This window comes from Corythoichthys intestinalis, chromosome 15 (genome assembly GCF_030265065.1).
Source record: "Corythoichthys intestinalis isolate RoL2023-P3 chromosome 15, ASM3026506v1, whole genome shotgun sequence".
NCBI classification, from domain to species: domain Eukaryota; kingdom Metazoa; phylum Chordata; class Actinopteri; order Syngnathiformes; family Syngnathidae; genus Corythoichthys; species Corythoichthys intestinalis.
The window spans coordinates 42862281-42878253 of NC_080409.1; the positions used below are offsets into that span (position 1 = coordinate 42862281).

At 39.9% G+C, this 15973-nt stretch overlaps 1 long non-coding RNA gene across 5 annotated transcripts in view; it reads right to left on the reverse strand.

Annotated features, from left to right (window-relative positions):
- LOC130930942 (uncharacterized) overlaps window positions 1-15266 on the reverse strand; it is a 109875-nt gene extending 94609 nt beyond the window's left edge. For all 5 annotated transcript variants that reach the window (XR_009067135.1, XR_009067134.1, XR_009067133.1 and 2 more), the window contains exons 1-2: window positions 15131-15266; window positions 6938-7029 (exon numbers count right to left, since the gene is read on the reverse strand). This is a non-coding gene — a long non-coding RNA (uncharacterized LOC130930942). The remainder of the gene's footprint in view (window positions 1-6937; window positions 7030-15130) is intronic.
- Between the last annotated feature and the right edge of the window lie 707 nt (window positions 15267-15973).

Here is a 15973-nt window from a genome sequence, read left to right on the forward strand (position 1 = left end):
ATCCATCCTTTTGACAGGCTGTGGGCCTTGGCAAATGCCACACATTTTTTTTCCCTTTTTTTTTAATTGTCTGCACCCTGAGAGATCTGCAGGGCGAAATATCAACAAATCTTTGCTGCCTCTTACATTCCTAACCATAAAAAGGGACAAATTCTGCAGCAAGATGGTGCTCCATCGCATACTTCAATCTCTACCTCAAAGTTCCTCAAGGCAAAGAAGCTCAAGATCCTCCAGGACTGGCCAGCCCAGTCATCAGACATGAACAAGATGAAAGAGGAAGCATGGAAGACGAAACCCAAGAACGTTGATGAACTCAGGGAGGCCTGCAAGACTGCTTTCTTTGATGTTCCTGATGACTTCATCAATAAATTGTATGAATCCTTGCCGAACCGCATGGATGCAGTCCTTCAAGCCCATGGAAGTCATACAAAATATTAAACTTGGCTCTCACAGTACCGCTACTTAATTCCCCTATGTTATGTAACATATTTTTGTATTTGAAGTACATTTTTTTATTCAATTTTCACACTACTTTCTGTAGGCGACAAAACTTTTGTATTGCCAAAATTTGACCTTTAGGTCTTCATTAAATGATAAATCTTTTTTCAGTGAACCAAATATATTTTTGAACATTGAACATCATTTGGGAGGGTCTTAGCTTTCCTATGAGCAATTTCTGAAACCAATTGAATAGCTAAAAGTCATGTTCTTAGCAACTGTTTCTCCAAAATGGATAAGCGACAACACTTTTGTCAGGTACTGTACATATAATTAGATTGGCATAACCATATCATCATCGTTTTTGGACCAACCATGTTGTGTTAATTGTGTTAACAGTTAACTGTCCCAAGTATGTCTTTTCTGTAAATTTGACCAAGGGCTGGAAATTTAGGAAAAAAGCTCTCTGCTAGCCAAGGTTCTCAGTGTTGCATTTGTGTGAGGGATATTTATTCAATTTCTTGACTGCGGGGACGTTGAACGATAATCCGTTAAACGTCTGCAAACACCTTCCTCAGCCACTGACACCTTATTAAAATATGGAGATTAATTTGCAACCGCTTCAGTGTGCGATTAAAGCAGGGCTGAATAGGGTGCTCGAGATTCCGCTCATATTTGTAATCTTCTGAAAATTTAACAGCGAGCAAGTGCTTGTCAATTAAATGGGACGGAATGATGGGGAAGAGGAAGATTCATCTTCATCTCCTTGTTTCACGCTCGAGTAGCCACAGAGTTATCACTTAACGGGGGTTTCAGATAATTGGCAGCATTTGTGTGTGCGTGCGTGCGAACTCGATTATAGACAAATTTGTATTCTTCACCCAGACAGCAGCTCAACACACGTTGGCAAAGTGCAGCCAAGACGTTGTCAATTACACAGCCTCACTAGGAAAAAATATCATGTCACTCCAGCTGAGAGAAAGGCATTAAAAAAAAGACCAAAGTCAAACAAGAGCGTATACAATCTATCGGTATTTATGTCATTTTTATTTCAAGTTAATTGATTTACACTCTTTGCCTGTTTATGTGCCATTGTTTACCCCCACAAATTGAGGTAGTCCCCGGGTTACGAACGAGTTCCATTCCTACGCTGGTGACATAAACCGAATTTCACGTAAATCGGAATTAAGCCTTTAAGTACCCCAAAATAACTATCCAAAAAGCCCAAAAGTATTGTGTTTGGTTTAATAATGAATGATACACTGCCCTCTGGCTGCAGCGTTGGATCTGGCTGGACCGTTGCCTAATGACTGATGAGCAGACTATCGTCTAAATTGATAAAGGACAGCTGCGCTCTGGTTTTGCTCCTCATAAGGCTAATAAGTTGTTTTAGCTAATATATATTTGTATATGCATTTGTAATTAAGTTTACAGTTACAGTTTGTGGAGTGACGTGTAAGCGATTTGCTATGACAATTGTAAATATGTTAGCATTTATAGCATTTAAGCTAGCAGACATTTGTTAGGCAAATTAGGCTAATTTAATCTACTAAATTTACATATTGATCAGGTTAGATGGACGTTTGAACACCAATTGTTTTGTGTCAAGTGTTTTATTGTTAAAATGTGTGTTGTTTTAAACATAAGTCATAGATTTCACTATCAGTTGACGGGACACGGAGCGTAGGAGCCTATTTTCAAAAACTTAAAATTCCAAATATTTTCCAAACCAAAGCCACTAGCAACCTAAAACCCCAACAGGCACCTCCCTTAGGCATATAAGACTCTCCATGAGCAGGAACATAATAAAAATTCAAAGTCGTTCCCTAATAAATTTACTTTTTTTTTTTTTTTTTTTTTTAAACAAGTATAACAAAACTTAAAATGGCTATAAAATTCTCTAATTTATGCTAGATGCACAAAAATCTCCAAATGCAGGGATAATCACCTATATTTTCAGGATTAATAGCAATATTTAACATATCATATAAGTTTTTGCCCAGAATAATTTACAGAATAACAGAATATATACATATACTGTATATCTATCTTCTATATATATATACAGTGCCTTGCAAAAGTATTCAGCCCCCTTGAATCTTGCAACCTTTCGCCACATTTCAGGCTTCAAACATGAAGATAGGAAATTTAATTTTTTTTGTCAAGAATCAACAACAAGTGGGACACAATCGTGAAGTGGAACAACATTTGTTGGATAATTTAAACTTTTTTTAACAAATAAAAAACTGAAAAGTGGGGCGTGCAATATTATTCGGCCCCTTTACTTTCAGTGCAGCAAACTCACTCCAGAAGTTCAGTGAGGATCTCTGAATGATCCAATGTTGTCCTAAATGACCGATGATGATAAATAGAATCCACCTGTGTGTAATCAAGTCTCCGTATAAATGCACCTGCTCTGTGATAGTCTCAGGGTTCTGTTTAAAGTGCAGAGAGCATTATGAAAACCAAGGAACACACCAGGCAGGTCCGAGATACTGTTGTGGAGAAGTTTAAAGCCGGATTTGGATACAAAAAGATTTCCCAAGCTTTAAACATCTCAAGGAGCACTGTGCAAGCCATCATATTGAAATGGAAGGAGCATCAGACCACTGCAAATCTACCAAGACCCGGCCGTCCTTCCAAACTTTCTTCTCAAACAAGGACAAAACTGATCAGAGTTGCAGCCAAGAGGCCCATGATCACTCTGGATGAACTGCAGAGATCTACAGCTGAGGTGGGAGAGTCTGTCCATAGGACAACAATCAGTCGTACACTGCACAAATCTGGCCTTTATGGAAGAGTGGCAAGAAGAAAGCCATTTCTCAAAGATATCCATAAAAAGTCTCGTTTAAAGTTTGCCACAAACCACCTTGGAGACACACCAAACATGTGGAAGAAGGTGCTCTGGTCAGATGAAACCAAAATTGAACTTTTTGGCCACAATGCAAAACGATATGTTTGGCGTAAAAGCAACACAGCTCATCACCCTGAACACACCATCCCCACAGTCAAACATGGTGGTGGCAGCATCATGGTTTGGGCCTGCTTTTCTTCAGCAGGGACAGGGAAGATGGTTAAAATTGACGGGAAGATGGATGCAGCCAAATACAGGAACATTCTGGAAGAAAACCTGTTGGTATCTGCACAAGACCTGAGACTGGGACGGAGATTTATCTTCCAACAGGACAATGATCCAAAACATAAAGCCAAATCTACAATGGAATGGTTCAAAAATAAACGTATCCAGGTGTTAGAATGGCCAAGTCAAAGTCCAGACCTGAATCCAATCGAGAATCTGTGGAAAGAGCAGAAGACTGCTGTTCACAAACACTCTCCATCCAACCTCACTGAGCTCGAGCTGTTTTGCAAGGAAGAATGGGCAAGAATGTCAGTCTCTCGATGTGCAAAACTGATAGAAACATACCCCAAGCGACTTGCAGCTGTAATTGGAGCAAAAGGTGGCGCTACAAAGTATTAACGCAAGGGGGCCGAATAATATTGCACGCCCCACTTTTCAGTTTTTTATTTGTTAAAAAAGTTTAAATTATCCAATAAATTTTGTTCCACTTCAAGATTGTGTCCCACTTGTTGTTGATTCTTGACAAAAAATTAAAATTTTATATCTTTATGTTTGAAGCCTGAAATGTGGCGAAAGGTTGCAAGGTTCAAGGGGGCCGAATACTTTTGCAAGGCACTGTATGTGTGGAGCACAAATAGCAATTTGCATTGCATTGTGCATACAGCATAAACATCTCACAACTACTAATTCTCCCACGTTTAGAAGAAATAAATAACATTAGTATGGAACGGCACTGCCCGCAAGCGGCCGTTGGCATTCTCTTCACTCTTAATGTCCATAAACGGCCTCATTGCGTTAATTGCGTCAAATATTTTAACGTGATTAATTTAAAAAATTTATTAACGCCCGTTAACGCGATAATTTTGACAGCCCTAATATATAAATATACACATTTTTTTTTTTTTTTGGGGGGGGGGGCAAGTTCTCAACAGCTAATAAATTTTCACATCAGAAACTTAATACTTCAGGAAAGCATACAGAATCATCTTAATTTTACTCAACAAAAGCAAAATTTGCATTTTTCTATATACAATCACAACTTATTCATGGTGAATTCCGATGTTACTATTGCCTTAGCACAGAGTCTTGCCGGCTATCTGGCAATCATTTTTAGATTGAAATGTTACATAAAGTAAAACACTTTTTTTTTTTGTATGGACACAGGAATGTCTAAATTAATACTTTTTTGCCCAAAAACGGGCAGGTGGTCAAAATTACCTGATCATTTGAATGTAAACTTACGCTCCTGGTATGGATACATCATGGCGGCCGTCACAAAACAAAGAGTTATTTACATTCAAAATTCTTCATCCCGCAATTTCTTTATATACGTATATATATGTATGTATATATATATTTTTTTTTTTAGGCCTGTCAACAATAACGCGTTAACGACCATGATTAATCTGGAAATATTAACGCATTTTTAAAAAAATAACGCAATTTACTGCTCACACTAAGTTTGGCTCATATGAAAGCTAAGCCCCTCCCAAATGATGTTGGATGTACATAAATATATTTGTTTCACTGAAAAACATTTAGCATTTATTGAAGACATAAAGGTCAAATTTTGGCAAGACAAAAGTTTTGTCGCCTACTGAAAGTAGTGTGAAAATTGAACAAAAAATGTACTTCAAATACAAAAATATGTTACATAACATAGGCGAATTAAGTAGTGGTGCTGTGGGATCAAAATTTAATATTTTGTATGACTTCCATGGGCTTCGGCAAGGATTCATACAATTTATTGATGAAGTCATCATGAACATCAAGAAAGCAGTCTTGCATGCCTCCCAGAGTTCATCAACATTCTTGGGTTTCGTCTTCCATGCTTCCTCTTTCATCCTACCCCAGACATCCTCAATGATGTTCATGTCTGGTGACTGGGCTGGCCAGTCCTGAAGAATCTTGATCTTCTTTGCCTTGAGGAACTTTGAGGTAGAGATTATAGTATGCAATGGAGCAGCATCCTGCTGCATAGTTTGTCCCTTTTTATGGTTAGGAATGTAAGAGGCAGCTAAGATTTGTTGATATTTCAGACTATTTATCTCTCAGGGTGCAGACGATTAAAAAACCGTGTGGCATTTGCCAAGGCTCACAGCCTGTCATAAGGATGGACGCTGGAAAAGTGGCAAATGAATCTTCCATTGAATTACACCACAGTCGCCACAAATATTGCAGGAGACCTACTGAAGACCGCTTGGATCCGAGATTCACTCAGAAAATAGTGAAGTTTGGTGGTTACATCATTACCAAAATCATGGTCTGGGGTTACATCCAGTATGGGGGTGTGCGAGAGATCTGCAGGGTGGAAGGCAACATAAATAGTCTGAAATATCAACAAATCTTAGCTGCTTCTTACATTCCTAACCATAAAAAGGGACAAATTCAGCAGCAGGATGGTGCTCCATCGCATACTTCAATCTCTATCTCAAAGTTCCTCAAGGCAAAGAAGATCAAGATCCTCCAGGACTGGCCAGCCTAGTCACCAGACATGAACATCATTGAGCATGTCTGGGGTAGGATGAAAGAGGAAGCATGGAAGACGAAACCCAAGAATGTTGATGAACTCTGGGAGGCATGCAAGACTTCATCTTTAAATTGTATGAATCCTTGCCGAAGCCCATGGAAGTCATACAAAATATTAAATTTGGATCTCACAGCACCACTACTTAATTTGCTTATGTCATGTAACATATTTTTGTATTTGAAGTACATTTTTTGTTCAATTTTCACACTTCTTTCTGTAGGCGACAAAACTTTCGTCTTGCCAAAATGTGACCTTTATGTCTTCATTAAATGATAAATCTTTTTTCAGTGAAACAAATATATTTTTGTACATACAACATCATTTGGGAGGGTCTTAGCTTTCATATGAACCCTTTCTGAAACCAATTGAATAATTAAGAGTCAGGTTATTAGCAATTGTTTCTCCAAAATAGATAAGCGACAAGACTTTTGTCAGGGACTGTATTTTATTTTACTATTTAAATAAAATGCCACTTCTACTTGAGATCTTTTTAGATTTTTTTTTCGTGGGTAACTGCTTTTCTACTGTTTTGTATTGAATTAATTACATACTATGAAGCTTTAACTATATCTTCAGTCTTCCGTTACTTAACAAGTCTAATTGGTGACTAAAAATGATGAAAGTCAGACCAGGTATATAGTCCATGCCCATGATTAACGATAATATTCAACCTTTGTTCCATAATCCACATAGGCAGCTAGTCATTCTCCATCGACCTTGTGACTGAGCATGAATGAGACAACAGAACAATGATCTGACAATGAGGTTCCCACACACAGATCTCTTTGTCATCAAACACTACAACATGATTTGGGCTAATTAAATCAGAGCTAATTGACAATGATTGAGCCTAACATTTGACTCAAATCAAATTAGGTGTGTCTTTTTACCCACGACGCCGGTAGCTGTCCGTGACTGTGTCATAGAGAGGTCACCAAAGGTCTCCGGAAAAGGTTTGGATTGATCCGACGAAGGAGATAATCTGTTACGCCAAGAAGCCACAATCAATAAGAAGGTAGGGACATCAAGGAACAACTGTCAAAGCGTTCAACAAGGGCTATGAATTTTTTATATGCGGTACCCTTTCTTCTTCTTTCACCAACATTACAGGTGGGAATCTTGGGGCACCTAATGATTCGATTACGATTGGATTATAAATCGATTACTGATGCACCCCCACAGCTATTAGCTGCTTTTAATATTTCGTATATTAGTTACAAAAAATGAACTAAAATCCTCTCAGGCTTAAATAAACTACTATTTCAGTATCAAGTCAACAGTTCAAAACAGTTAATAAAATACTCAAGACCCCATTTTGTATCAGCAGCTTTAAACTATACTCAATTAATTTAATGTTGTGAATCAACCGTTAATGTTGTGAATCAACTGTTAATGTTGTTAAAATTGCTCCCGTTAGCCCATAATTTCCATTCTGTCTACTTTCGACATGTGAAAGTTTTAAAACTGTTTCATCATTTAAAGATAGATTCAAGTCAAGATTTTGGCGATTTAGGATTATTTTAGACAAAAAGTTAATTAGGTTCGCTCGGAAGGTTCGCTACAACACCCTTCCAGACAAGTCCACTGCTTTAAGATGGCGGCTGTTTACTAACACCGGCGAGTCTGTCATTTCGCATCTAGTTCTATATATATATGTGATATCTATCGTAGCATTATGTGGGCAAATTTTGTAGCAGCAGTCAGGTATTATTGTTTTTTTATCTAGCGGCATGAATTGAGCATGATGTTCCATGAGAGTCTGACTGCATCCCGCCTCTCTCAGTACCATGCGCCGCTTGTGTTTACTCTAGGTCCGTTCCTCATTGCTTCCTGACTGTGTTTAGTTCCCCTTTACTTTGCATATTTCAATCATCGGAATTTGGATGTTTGTGAATCATTCTCAAATCTTCAACGGCCAAATCGCGAATAATCTAAGAATCGGAAGTTTCCCACACCTTTAACCAACATATAGTTAAGTATTAGAAAAGGATAATAACTCTGGGTCGAAATAATCCACCCAAGGTATTCCAGACAACAGCACTAAGGTCTGACTGCCTTTTCCAATTTGAATCTACCTCAAAATTGGTACACAGCCTGTAAAATTTGTAATATTTGTAAAGAAAACAGCTGCCCTCAACTGAAATGTATTTGCAGGGGCAGATCTTAGCTCCAGCGAGGGGGCCGCAGTCATCCCCCAGGGACCCAGGGTGGTCCCCCGAACCATCAGCGCCCCCATTATCCGGTCTTCAGGAAAGGGATGAGGGGACGCGCTGCTGCCCCCCATGACCACTGCCCAACCGACATGGCGCACCACGGGACCCCCATGGCCCACTAGACTAAGGGCAGGTAAAGGTCCCCACACCAGGTGGGCAACACCCCCGCCGACCCACCAGCGCCCAAACAGCAACCCGCACCGGAAGCCCAAAGGAAAAGAGAGGGGGAACGCGGAAGCAGAGTACCGAGAAGCAGCCGTGGGCGGCACGGGACCCGAGCCCCAGTCCCTGCAACCAGCAGCCAAAGAGTGGCGAAGAGTGTCCATCCAAAAACCCGACAGGTAGTCACCCTATTGTCTCGTCATCCCATCTTGATGCAACACCCCAAAACACAATTATTCACATGTCCACAAAATCATTTTGAACTTAAAGTGCCTACAACACCAAAATGCATGTTTATTTCATTTTTCACGCGGTATTTTATGCTTCTGAATGAAATGGACTGTTGGGAAGTGTGTGGAAGGGCTCGTTTTACTGACGGTATTTTATGCTTCTGAATGAAATGGACTGTTGGGAAGTGTGTGGAAGGGATCGTTTTACTGATTCAATTTTTGGATCCCGCCCATGAAAATGAGTGACTTCCGCCTCCAGTCTCGGGTTGAGGACAAAAGCGAATGTGACGTCACCCGGGTCAGCATCTCACAATACAGCATTACTTTATAGCATGCAGATGGACTGCGGATTCAGCTGATTTTGCGGATTAATTCATTTATTTTTTGCATCACGCCAGCCAAATGTGCTGCAGAGATTTGTTGCTGCACCAGAGAGAGGTGTGTGAGCCTTTTTGGGTTTCAAAAAGTTCCCGTTCACCCTCGGGACCATTGGACTTACGAGGAAGTGAGTAAACATATTTTGTATTACGTCAAATACTGGGATCATGGCACATGTTTTAATGCGGAGATGGCTTGCATATTGTAGCTGACAATGCTCCTTGTCCCCTCGGTCCTTTGTGTGCCCGCCGGGAGAGTGCTATACTCGGCTTATTGCCCTCTTCGCGTGCCCAGTGTTCTGTCAAATTTTCCAACCCATCAGAAATTCCAACTCTGAGTTAAAAATGGCCGCGAATAGAACGATTACAAAGTAAACACTACAAACTTTCTTAAAATAAAGGACTATTTACTTCCGTTTGATCATGGACGGACATGTAGAAAAGTTCTCAGACACATCCTGCCATGTTAGCTGCACAAGAACTGCACACTGCTCTCTCAATGTTTGCGTCTTCGCCGTTTAGTAAAGCATTATTTTAAGTCATGTCGTGTTGACCATGTGGCAGCTACGCGATCCTCCGACGTCGGCCGGTTTGTCCGGCGCGCATTCTCCAGCTGCTTTCCTAGCTAACAAGGGAACCAGGGAAACGACGAGCTGTAACTTGCTCGCCGCCGAAAAGGTTGCCGATCGGCAAAGACAATTGACAACCCTGCCACCGTGTGACATGATCCAGGGTAGTTTTGTGATATTTTTTCGCTTCGAAAGGCGAGAATAAGACTTTACAACATTACTCGGTTCGGATTAGCATGTCGGCCAGCTGTCATGCCTCCTGGTTTGTTTACGCCAGGGGTCCCCAAACTTTTTCCTGTGGGGGCCACAAAACTTTTCCCTTCTCTGATGAGGGGCCGGGGTCAGTTTGTAACAGAAAAAGTGTGACGACTGCAGGAGTGCCTAAATGTAAAAATGTATTGTTTTTCAGAAAGCCACAATCAAATAACCCTTTTTGGATTCTTCACGGAACAAAAGTAAATAAATAAAATAATATTATATAATAATAATAATAATAATGATAACAAATAATAATAACTGAAAAAGAGGGTTAATTTGACTGGGGATCCCTTTGTGGGTGTGTGGTATAAAGCCGGCGACGCTATGGAGTTGTGACTCCGATCAGAGAATCAACAGGGGACGTTCAGGATTTACTTGTTTCCTTTAATGATGATGAAAGGAATATGAGATTTATTTTGTTGTATTGTGGTTTCTGTGAATACAAGATAACCATATAACATGTCAGTAATATAATATATATAACCTATAAAAATATACTGTATTATAAACATATCCAACTTAACAGGAACAGCATTAAATATAATATAAATGAAATACACCGCTTACATATTACAGAGGCGTGCGAAATTTCCGATTCTTAGATTATTCGCGATTCGTCCGTGGAAGATTCGAGAACTATTCAGAAACTTTCAAATTCCGATTATTGAATTATACCAGATAAAGCGGAAGTAAAACACAGTCAGTGCGGTCTTTGGGACGCAATGAGGAACGGGCCGAGAGTAAATATCATGTTCAACTCATGCCGCTAGATAAAAAAAACTGACTGCGGCCGACAGCCGCTACAAACTACGCCCGGTTGCTAGTTGCTACAAACATATGGCTACAGTAGATATCGTATATATGTAGAACTAGATGCAAAATGACAGACGACGGCGGTGTTAGAACATGTACGGTATTAATGAACAGAGATGCAAAATGACGGACTTGCCGGCGTTAGTAAACAGCTGCCATCTTAAAGCAGTAGCCTTCTCTAGAAGGCTCTGTTGTAGCGAATCTAATTAACTTTTTTATCTAAAATACTCCTAAATCGGCAAAATCTTGTCTTGAATCTATCTCTAAATGATGAAACAGTTTTAAAACTTTGACATGTCAAAAGTAGTCAGAAGGGAAATTCTGGAATAACGGGAGCAACTTAAACAACTGTAACGGTTGATTCTACTGGTGTCAACAATAATCGATGCGGCGATGCATCCCGATGCGGGCCATGGACGATGCGATTCGATGCGGGCAACAAGCCGAATCGATTCAGCACATATTAAAATATATAAGTCCGTTCAAAAATCTTCCAGTGATGCAATGGATTTGGTTTCACCATTTGTATTATTATTCTCATGTTTACCTGTAGAGGGAGCTATTGTACAAGCAATGCAGGGGGGATGAGGAACTAAAATTGGCTTCCTCACGGGAGTAACGTCACAGACATGCGCAATTGCGCAGTGGCACTCAAAGCAGAGATAAGACATAATAACAATGGCTAAAGCGGAGAAAGAGGAAGCGCGAAAGATTATTGACGCACCAAAGACATTGAAAGCAGGCATATGGAGACATTTTGGCTTCTATGAGGTTGGTGGGAAACTTGACCAAACTTATGCGGTGTTTAAAAAATGAAAGGCTGCTAGTGTGTGTAAAAAAAAAAAAGAAAGAAAGAAAAAGAAAGAAAGCCCTGGTCTCATTCAAAGCACTAATTAAATGCTGTGATGTTTTTTTATTATTTTTATATATATTACTATTTTCATTTGACTACAACCAGGAATGACACAAGAGCCTATAAAAAGGTGTTTAATGTCTGACCGCTTGTGTTGCCTCATGATTCACGAAAAATATGCTTTGTTTAGCATTTTAATGCATCCCAGGCTTTAATGCATCGTGATGCATTGCCGAATCGAACCGAATCGAATCGTGGCCCTCTTAATCGAATCGAATCGAATCGTGGCCCTCCGAATCGTAATCGAATCGAATCGTGAGGGCAGTGCCGATGCACACCTGTAGTTGATTCACAACAATACATTTATTGAATGTAGTTTAAAGCTGCTGATACAGAATGGGGACTGGAGTATTTTACAGGCATGAAAATGGGTCAGGGGTTAAAAAGGTGAGAAAGGGGGGGAGGAAATATGTTCCAGTACACTGTATTGTACACCCCAACAAAATATTGAGCTCTGTCGACCCACATTGTGTTTCAGCAGGGCCATGCAGAGACCGGTGGAGGGGTGGGTGCTCGTAGATCAAAAGGGGCACATGAACAAGTATTTAATACACCTTAAAACAAAATAACTTAAATTTTAACCAGCTTTAGATAATAATTGGCTGCGACTGTGACATACTTTAATTGGGAGGGGGCACCAGTGAATAGAAATCAAAACTGTCATCAACACTTTCTGGCTGTGACTCAGTCAGTCTGCCTCTTTTCTTCCTTCAACGTCTGCATCAAAACTTCCTTCCTCAACTTGTTCATCTGAGAACAAACCACATCAGATGGTCACTGAGCCACCAACAGCACAGTTTTCTTAAAACTATTATTTCATTATTATCCATACTTAACAACTCTAGCACCTAATGATTAATAAAGCAATGACATAAAAATCTTATAGAAAAATAACATTGTAATTGTGTTTATAATTGGATTTAATACCCGACTATCCTTGCAAACTTGTTCTTACCAGGTCTGCTATTCACCCAGCTGATGAGGTATCCACTGCCTATAGCAGCATCATCTAACTCCTTTTTTTATCCCTCAATCTCCCTTCCCTACGACGCATGTATATGTAATGAAATATAAATATTTAAAAAAACAAACAGACTCCCCGGTGGCTTTTAGTTTTAAAGCTTTCTTAATTTCTTTCTCACTCAATAACGATGGAGTTAGATTTCTGTTTTTATTATTCAATCAAAAAACAAAGTTACTTCTATCAAAAACAAAGTTGCTTCAATCAAAATACAGTATATACTTTTAATCCCAAAAAGTAGCTTCAATAAAAAAAAAAATGTTTTTGATTGCAATAATAAATTTGAGACAAAAAAAGCATTTGAAAACTATTTTTCTTGATTGAAACAAATTTTTCCATTTAAGTAATGTTTTGCGTTTGGGCCACATTTTGGCTAGGACATTTGTGTCTTTATTATTCAATCAAATAAGTTGCTTCAAACAAAAAAATATATATAAAAAGAAAAACTTTGTACATGTGCCAATCACCGTTTACCAAAGCCTGAGAGGGTTTGAGTAGACTCACTATGAAGCTTTTAATAAAGCCAAGCATTTTCTAACCACTTCATTCTTGTTTAAAAAATAATTCGGTGGGGCAGTAACATGTTTAAAACTTATCATAATTCTTACATTTTGAAGTGCTTGAAAACCATTTATAAATGATACTTTGGTGAAAAAAGTGAAAAAACATGTCTTATATATTTGTATCTTTTTTCTAATGTTAAATCTGAATAAATGCATTGAACACGCACAAAAAAATGGGGGGGGGGGGGGTTGGGGCGCTTCTTCGCGGTTTTCACTTATTGCGGCGGGTTCTGGTCCCCATTAACCGCGAAAAACGAGGGATCCCTGTATTTCTGAAAAGCTTTAAGAAGCAGGACTCATTCCCACCACTCGTCGGGCCGCTGTTGTGCCGACACCGGTGTTCTGTCAAAATTTGCTCCCTTATAATATTTTGATCCCAAAGCTTTTGTGGAGCTGAAAATGCCCTCTTTTGCATTCAGTTGGACTCTCAATGTTATCCAAAGGTGCTAACTAAACTAGATACATCATAAACATACATGTGCAACACGAAAATGGCGTAAATTAATACTTAACGACACGGCGAAGTCATTAACAGTGAGAGCGCGGGGTGCAGTTGCTGTGTGCAGCTAACACGGCAGGATGTGTCTGAGAACTTTTGTACATGTCTTTACATGACCAAACTTAAGTAAATATTCCTTTCTTTAAAGAAAGTTTGTAGTGTTTACTTTGGGATCGCTGCATTCACGGCCATTTTTAACGTTACGCGCATGCGCAAAACCGCAAAGTAGAAATTTTTGATGGGTTGCGAAATTTGTCAGAACACCGGCCGTCAGCTCAAATCCAAGCCGAAAATAACGCGTCTCCGGCGAACGACGGGAGCGATGTGAGGCGCCCCCTCCATCCGAGAGAATGCCGCTTAATTTGACTCAACAGTGTGTTTCTTCGTTTATATTACCGCTAAATACACAAGCTTGACGCCAATTTAACGGGAGCTATGTTTTTTTCATGGGAGATTTGGCTAGCTCTGGCAGTGTTCAACGCAAGCTGCAACGAATGGCAGTAACTTTTTTATATCGCAAAACGTGAAAACGATTGAAACCATTACTCACCAAATTCAATCTGCTGGCAAATACAGGCAAGTGTGTATGCTGCGCTCTGGTCTGCCCCGATGTGGATAAGGCCTGCTTTTTGTTTTCGCTGCTTTGCAATGCAACCGAAGGCTCTCCGAGCACTCCATGTACACGCGTAAGGAGTGCGCGCGTTTGGAATAATGGAACGCAGCTTGGGCCGATGATTGGTTCTCGTCAGCGAAGCATCTAGAAGGATTTGCTGACTGTGTTCATAAGTGCTCAGTTTACGTAGTAAGTTAATCACATGATGATAATAATAATAATTAAATAAAACCTCCCGACCCCCCCCCCCCCCCCCATCCTCCCAAAAAGAATTTCTCCTCGGATCTACGCAATTCACGTAGGTCGCCCTTTTTTACTTCAAAACGGCGAATTTCGCCGAAAGGTGAGATTTTCATGCCTGATTTTATTTACTGTTATTTTTGTATATTTGTTTACTGATATATGTTAACTTGACACTGAAATAGTAGTTTGGTTTAGCCTGAGAGGATTTTTGAACAATTTTGGAACTAATGTTAAAAAACATTTAAAAAAAAAAAAAAATTAAATAAAATAAGGGAGGGGGGTGCATTAGTAATCATTTTACAATCGAATCGGAGCCTCTGAATCGTAATCGAATCGTCAGGTGCCCAAAGATTCCCAGCTCTATGCTAATCATTCACAATAATGAGCATACACATTAATCAGGAAAATAACTAACAATTTAGATAAGTGAATTGGCAACAAACAAAATTCAGCCTCCACCATGTCGCCAAAGAGGCCAACGATTAGCATTAGCGATTAGCGCTAGCGGCTAGCTCGTGGCGGCCAACGAATACAACGGACCCTAAGCAGGTAACTCATCTGCCAAACGTGTTTATGCTTTGCCAAGACACACTTCTGCAATATACCCACCTCTCTCATTCACATACAACTTTTGGATTGCCACTAAACAGGACGGTAGCTTGAGGAACCAACCACAGGCAGTGAGAGGAGGAAAAAGTGACTCGTGTACACCGGCAGTGAAGGGAGGAGAGACAGTAACTCGTGCGCGCCAATGAATGAAGGAGAGAAAGTGACTCGTGCGCGCGTCTCTATTCTTAAAGGGCCAGCGTAGTAACAATTAAACTAAAGCACAAACACGCAATGGGGCTTTCCTACAATAACTGGGATGACCAAACGTCCTCTTTTGCCCGGACAAGTCCTACTTTCACGTAGTATCCTCGTGGTCCGGGCGGGTTTTATAAATTCATAAAAATGTCCGGTTTTTATGATTTTTCACGGACCAATTTGAAGAGAATCACTTCGGCCGCTGGGTGGCAGCGCCTGCCTGCGATGTCGTGGCTCCTAGTAGTAGGGAGGGAAGTAGTAGTTTTGTTTTTGTTGGCAGTTTACCCCTATCATGAGGCATTACCGCCATCTACTGGGTAGACGATTTGGCTACAACGCCTAAGTTTTTTAGGATAAATACGTATATAGTGGCAACTGTTGACTTCTGTCGGAGCTTTGACTGTAAAATCCGGTTGGGTGTCGCATCGTTGCGCTGTTGATGATTGTAAACTTTTAAAGCAAAGTTTGATTTTTGCCTCAGCTGGCTATCAGTAAGCTAAACCGCGCTAGGCATTATGGGAAACGTAGTTTTGAACTGCTACGTTTGGAAACATGCTGGTTGAATAGTTTGTCATTTTATTTCGGTTTTTGTTTTTGTACAATCTAGAACATTGAACGAGAATATCAATTGAATGTGAATAACAATTT